The sequence below is a fragment of the Hakea prostrata genome, chromosome 6 (genome assembly GCF_041222555.1).
Source record: "Hakea prostrata isolate BN-2017 chromosome 6, UWA_Hpros_2, whole genome shotgun sequence".
Classification (NCBI taxonomy): domain Eukaryota; kingdom Viridiplantae; phylum Streptophyta; class Magnoliopsida; order Proteales; family Proteaceae; genus Hakea; species Hakea prostrata.
Window position 1 is genome coordinate 37,609,568 of NC_142605.1, and position 6,000 is coordinate 37,615,567.

Below are 6,000 nucleotides of genomic sequence, written 5' to 3' on the forward strand. Positions count from 1 at the left end.
CAGGCCCACCCACATTGCTGCTACCATCATGTCTGAGTACCTGCGGTCAGAAACTTCCCTTCCCTTCCCTCCCTTCCCTACACTACACTACACACGCGGAGAGAGGAATGTCCGCGTGAACAGTTCTAATTGGCTATTAAACCCCACATAAGTGAGCTTAATAGCCCAGAAGGTAAAAAAGAAATAGATTAATGGGTACTAATTGGTAAGGCGTGACGACAAGTACCACGAACATTGTGACAAATCTGTTCTTTTATCTCTTTCCTAGATATTCCGTTTCCCAACTCAATCCCTCATGCGCCAACAAAGATACGAATTAAAATAAAGAGTGTGTACATAATCTCCTTTATGGATTTATTCTCTAAAGGTGGTCCCACACTATCCTAATCCGATACAAGCAAAAGTCCTTTCATGTAATTTTACATGTACAGAAGACGTACCTACAACACTTATGGGATACTCAACTCAAGGTTAAGTTTACGAATACAAAAAAAGAATCTGGCATTTCATGCCTCAAAAGGAAATCTGGAACCAACCGTCGACGTATTCATGATGTGACGACTGTCTACCTACTTGATGTGAAAAATAGGGCCGGTGGCTCGGTGGGATCGTGAAACCAATTACTATGATATCGGAACGGTTCCGATGTGTCGTGTTGGAAAGGAAAAACCGGTCAGCGAAGCGTGGGAGAAAGGCAAACAGACATGTTTTCGACAGTGTGAGGTTTGGGTTCTTCACGGGCGAGACCACGCGAGGGAGCAAACTATATATATTTCTCATGCAAACAAACACCAACCCTAATATATATGCTTTTGTCCTGCAACTGAAGTAATTTAAGCACGTGGAGGATTATGGATCATGGGTTATTCTTGAATCTTGACCCAATTAAACTGTTGTAGCGATCGAGCTTCATAACCAGCAACCTGTCTCAGCCTTTCCTTCTATGCTTTCTCTTTTGTTGTGTCTATGAAGTGAAGGCCAGATTTGAGTTGAGTAGTTATTCTTAGTGGTTACAGTGTCTCGGTCAACCCAAACCATGACCAAAATTAACTAGTTACCAACCACTGTCTGTTTGTCCTTCCAGATTCAAGAATAGAAACATACCTAGCTAGGTTAAAATCATCACTGAAACTAAAACCTACCTTCATTAAATTAATGGATGCATCACTGCTAAACGGGGTCAGCCCACGAATATTCTCCATAGACTAGGTAGCTATTTACAGTGACCAACAATGATGTCAAACAAGACTTGTGGCCAAACTTCCCATGGTTTTACACCATTGAACATGAAATAATGATCCATCACAGCGCCTGGTTTGTCATTTCTGAGAGCTCTTCCAGTTAAATTAAGGATATGTTAGTTTATAATTAAAACTTGCTACTTTTCTAGAATCATCTGTGGGAGTCACGTTTGTATGATTAATACTGTTGTTTTTTGCTAATTAAATAGCATTTAATACTAATCCTTTGACCACTAAACGAGGTTATCAACCACAGCTGTGCCTCTGACCCGGCCACCCACACATATCACGCTCTTCTTATGGTTTTTGTGTGCTTCAGGGTCCTAATGACTCTAATAATTACTTTCGTTGTTTGTAATGTGGTAATGTCCTTCTAATCAGCTTGGAGTACAGTCACTTGCAAGTTGGGACGGAAAGAAAATGAAATGAAATGACAATAGTTCTTGAGGAGGAGATTTAAAATAATCCTCTAATTATAAGAAGGATTATGATTACATTCTGGTTAATCTGTCCATTCAAAATAGTAATCTTAATTATAGCATTAATAATAAGAATGAGAAATAAGAACAAACAAAGGGTGAGGGAGTGGATCATGGAATGATTAAAACATCCATATTCACTGGTTCTCATTAGAAACTAACAAATTTATCAGGTGATCATCCGATCTAAACGGCGTAATGTGGAGAGTAAATAGAGAAAAAAAGGTGAAAAAGATGATAATGAAGAAGTAACGTGTTTGTGGGTAGAGGACAAAATTAAGTGCTTTAGCAAGATTAATCAGATAGATCTAGGTTAAAAAAGGCTTAGCCAATTAATTAGAATGACCACCAAAGCTCTACATTTATTTGCGTGACATATATATGATTCAAATTAATAAGTAATAATAGTAATAAACTATCATCAAGATCAAATATGATCAAAGATATAAAGAGGATATACATGAAGTAGAGTTATAGCCACTGTAATTAGGACTGAAGTGGGGGTGGGCTGCTGGGAATGGAGAGGACTAGAGGAGTGAGTCAACACGGAAGGGGTTGCCATCATACTCCATGGACCTCACAGTCATTGATTGATAGATCTGCATTGGGTTGTTCAGACTTCAAAGCTTGAACATGTATGCTTCACCAAAGCACAGCCCACATGATCATCATCAATCCAGACTGGTCAACTGATCAGGACCCACTGATTGATAGTTGATATTGAGGCAATGGAGATGATCTGGTTATGGAAGAAGAGTCACCCACTGCTCATCGGGACCGTCCAATCAAATGATCCTGATTACTGGACCCATATGAGTGAAGGAAGATAGGGTAACCACAAGCTAATCATGGGAATGGCCACTTTGAAAAGGGTATAGGGAAGTATTGTATAGCATTCAAACTTAGAAAACAAGATACAGGATTCTACAAGTCTCCATTAATTGATATTTTAGTTGAGAAGAAGAACTTTTTGAGGTGGAGAAACTCAATCTCAACCTCCACTTATCTATCTAGAAGAAGAAGAAGAAGAAGATGATGATGTTCAGGTGGTCCAATCTCAACATGCAGAGAGATGAAAAGTCCTTCCAGAGATCAGAGAACAAGGTCTGTTGCTTTTCCTGAAATCTCCTTTTGTGAGGTTGATAGTTGGTTAGATCAAAAGAAAACTGAGGTTACTCTTTCCCAATGTAAACTCACACTGATTATTAATTGACAAACTGCTAAAACCACTACACCTTCATATAAGTACCTCAAGGGTCCCAGCAAAATCGATTGTGGGCCTTCAACACCAGAGAATGATCATTGTATGTGGCAAAAGGGAGCCCAACTTGGAGCCGTAGGGACCTTGGGTGTTGATCCCTCAACAACAAAGTGGTTCACCTTTCCCAATCTTCTTGAAGAAGATCCACTAAGGGCGAGCAAAGGCAATGAAGAAAACATGTCGCCTCAGAGAATGAATAGAGGCTATTTAACTATTATATTGCCTCAAACGTATGGCCTACATGAATCCTTCTTAGTCTTATATATGTAATTAATTTTCATTAAATAGCTTAATTAAGCCAAACCATCTTTTCAGAAAGGATTATGTTTGAGGGAGATAGGAGAGAAACATGGAGAAAATTCTATCTTGCAATCATGGATGTTATTAGGTTACATTTTGATTCCTTAACTCCTTGTTTCGTGTCAATCAAGTAGTGCTTCATATAGTGTTGTCACTTGTCACTCCTGATTTTCGTTAATCCACAGAACATATAGAAATCAACTATCATATTTTTTTCATTAATACCACCGTGCGGATAGACATTGATGAAGCAAAAGAGGAGAAATGTAGAAACCCTAGTATTCATTGTTGTGCAGAGTCAAAAGTGATGCTAAGGTTCATTAATTAAACAACAGATTTCTTCCTCATATGATGGTGAATGATGTCCATCATTTCCTTTTTAATTTTTTTGAATCAAGAACCGATCAAGAGGGGGTGGGCGCTCTGCGTTCATGACACCACTCGACGAGAAGTAAGATAGTGTCATTTTACATGTGTACTATAAAAAAATTTCTAAAACAATGATATAAGAGTAAATTACTTCAATTAAAAGTGAATTAAAAAGAAAAATAAATAAAAGGGCAATCAAAGAGAAGAGAAAAAGACAAGTTCTAAATATCTAAAGAGGTGTCATGGACAAAGGCATATATCATCATATTTTACCAAAAACAAAGGCATATATGATCATACAAAAGTTGGGGGCATGTTGGCCAGCCCAACCCTGAAATTACCTTTCTCTGGGCCTAACATTAGCCCAATATCTTACCAGGCTTAATGAGGTAATCTTATATTCGACAAGCCAACTTTTATGGGCCTGGCCCAGTGAAAACATCCCAAGGTGGGCTTGAATATTCTTACCAGAAAAGGGATAAGCCCAAGCCATGAATGCCTAGTGGGTTAGGCAGCCCAACTGATTCCCAAATGGAATCGAATTTGGGCAACATCCCAACATGTGGTGGTGAACAAAAGAGGTATTAACATATAATGGATGTTTTGCATGTAATGAATTTATGTAATTGCTAAGATGTTCTTCCTTATCCTGCCAACACATTTTTCTTTCCAAATTATCAAAATAATCATGAAAGAGACGCTTCGTAGATAAATTTAACTTTTTGATGAATTTGGGTAATGTTGGAAAGCAACAAATAAAGGAGCATAAATCCAAAAAATTAGTGGGATCTTCCATTGGATTCGTAGTATTGTTGTGATATGACTTCACTTTTTAATGTCTTGAAGAAACGTTATGTCATATTATTATGTTTTACATATGGTACTTAGGTTATGTACGGTAGTTGGAATTTCCAACAAGAAAAACGTTGTAAGCGTGTTAGGACCGGTTTAACTTTGTTTTTTTTATCATATCTTTATATGTATATTTAAAGTAAGATATTCCATCATATATTTATCAAGTTTACGTGTCATCACATCTATACCAATCAAATAATTGACAATAATTTTTTTACTCTTAAGCATTGAAAGGGTGACCATCCATTTCACATGAACAAATGATAAATAGATTCGCAATTTATAAACATAGGTGAACTCGCTCGATCCCTTGAGTCATTTGGTTAATGAATTTGTATCCATTATCAAGATGGGAAAGTTGTTTTTCTTTTTCTTTTAAAAATAAAAAATCAAATTGGACTTAAATATTATAGATTTTTAATAGATTTTTATATTGAAAATGTTTGTGGAAGGAAAGAATTTGTGATACAAGTTTGTCTCATATCAAGGTAATCCGTGACACTAGAGGACATCTTATGACATTGATCCTCACCAATGGAATCTTTTTCAAGGTTGGAAGATAATATATTTTTGGAATCATTTATCAATTGTTATCTAATTTTTTTTTTTAAATAAATCTTAAAAAAAAAAAAAAAAAAAAAAAAGAGACATATGGAACAACCTAGTTATCAGACGCTGATCTTCTGCTTATTTATTTGAATAAAAAAATCGATTGGAGTAAGCTTAAACCATGTCAATGTTAATGAAGAGGCCATTAATGGCAAAACAGTGCAGGGCAAGCGGCAAGCAGCCAAGCATTGATGAAGAGGAGTTTGTCTATATTGTCCAGATTTGATAGACAAGTTGGTCTGGATACTGGGTTTGGTTTAACTTGTTCATGACAGTATCATTAATGCATCTGCATTCGTGTTTTATCTTAAATTAATTACTGGCTTAATTTTTTCTTGAAGGGATGATTATGTGCTGGTACCGCAAAACCAAGCATCCAATGAAGATTCTTGACAATTCGCATTCACCTTCGAACCCCAAAAAATAATTTAAAAATGAAATAAAAGCAGCATTAACCGTGCAATCCTTGATATTAAAAGTAAATTGATCTCTAACTTCTCTCACAGAGAATCGGATTCGGAAACCATACTATTGGACCAGGTCTCTTCTCTTTTGCCAAACATTTTGGACCGTAGACCGGATTAATTGGACCACTTCACTGATCGCTCATTCGCTCCACTAATTTAGAGTGGGGGCGGTTACCGACCGGCGTTTACTCTGTGACGCCAGATACGAATGTACTACCGACGCTCCACGTTGCGACGCCACTTACCCTATCTTTGTCATGGTGTTCCGGTACGGTCTCTGTACGAAACCGTCCAGTTCTAGAAAACAGTCGAGGTGTTGTGTTTTGGGTGGAAGTCAACAATCGCCTATCCTTTATTCCTTCTCCTTCTGGGTTGATAATTATTATGGGGAGTTATGCTAGGCTGCTAGCTGCTCCTCA